Below are 1,095 nucleotides of genomic sequence, written 5' to 3'. Positions count from 1 at the left end.
TCTTTCCCTTTTTATCTTGACTTTCAAAAGTTTCAAAACTAAGTTACAATAACCACACTATACAAACTTACACATATACAAATTGTTGTAATTTTTATATTTACTTTTTCCTCCTGTCACATACATTTTTGTTTCTTCTCCATGTTTAACAGCCTCACCGTATATATAGTATTGTGGTAAGCTGCTCAAAACCTTTATAAAAGCAGTAAGTGATATAAATTATAACTAAATAAAACTTTCCTGTAATAGCCTAATCTGCTATTTACTTTAACATTGAAAATGTTATGTAGTCAAAATTCTAGTTCTTAAAAACAAAGTAAGCCTTTAAAAGTTATATAAAAATTTGTGTTGAATGAATGATAGCCATGTGAATAGCCAGAAAAGCACGAGGCCCAGGAGACTGCAACCAGCCCCACAAAACAGAAGCAGACAAAGGAGGGAGTGAAGTGAGCAACAATTTCAATACAGCACAGGCATGAAGCGTGTCCCCCCACCCCAACCCCGCCCCCCCGCATCAGCAACAAGGGCTGGAAACCAGAGCATGAGCAGTGTTGGTGAAGTGGGGGGATCACTGCAGCTATTCTGTGGTGGGCTGGGGAGTAATTAGGAGGCAAGGAGTTGGAAATGCAAGTATCCTCACTGTTTCCAGAAGCTGGCTGTGAGGACAGGAGAGACAGCCAGGAGGGAACAGGGATGAAGCACGAATTTTTCTCCGCCCCACCCCATTTTATTAATACGAAAGACTTGGATGTTTCTATCCTTTATTCAGCAGCTATTTATGAGGTGCCTACAATGTAACAGGCAGTTCCAGGAGTCTGGGATAAATCAGTGAACAAAACAGATAAACATCCTTGCCATGGAGGAGTTTTCCTTCTAGTAGGGGAGAGGGGACATTAAAATAATAACTTAAGTTATTACACAGAATGTTCGGTGATTATAAGCGTTATGAAGGAGGAAAAGTACAGCAAAGTCAGGGGGCTCAGGAGTGTGGTTGGAAGGGGTGCCATGCAGGTGCATAAATGAGGTCAAAATAGGCCTGTTGAGGTAGTGAGGTTTAAGCAAAGACCTGAAGGAGGTAAAGGAATTAGCCAAACA

The sequence above is a fragment of the Lipotes vexillifer genome, unplaced genomic scaffold (genome assembly GCF_000442215.2).
Source record: "Lipotes vexillifer unplaced genomic scaffold, Lipotes_vexillifer_v1.1 scaffold109, whole genome shotgun sequence".
Classification (NCBI taxonomy): domain Eukaryota; kingdom Metazoa; phylum Chordata; class Mammalia; order Artiodactyla; family Lipotidae; genus Lipotes; species Lipotes vexillifer.
The sequence above is the reverse complement of the archived record's forward strand: the minus strand, read 5'-3'. Positions refer to the sequence as shown.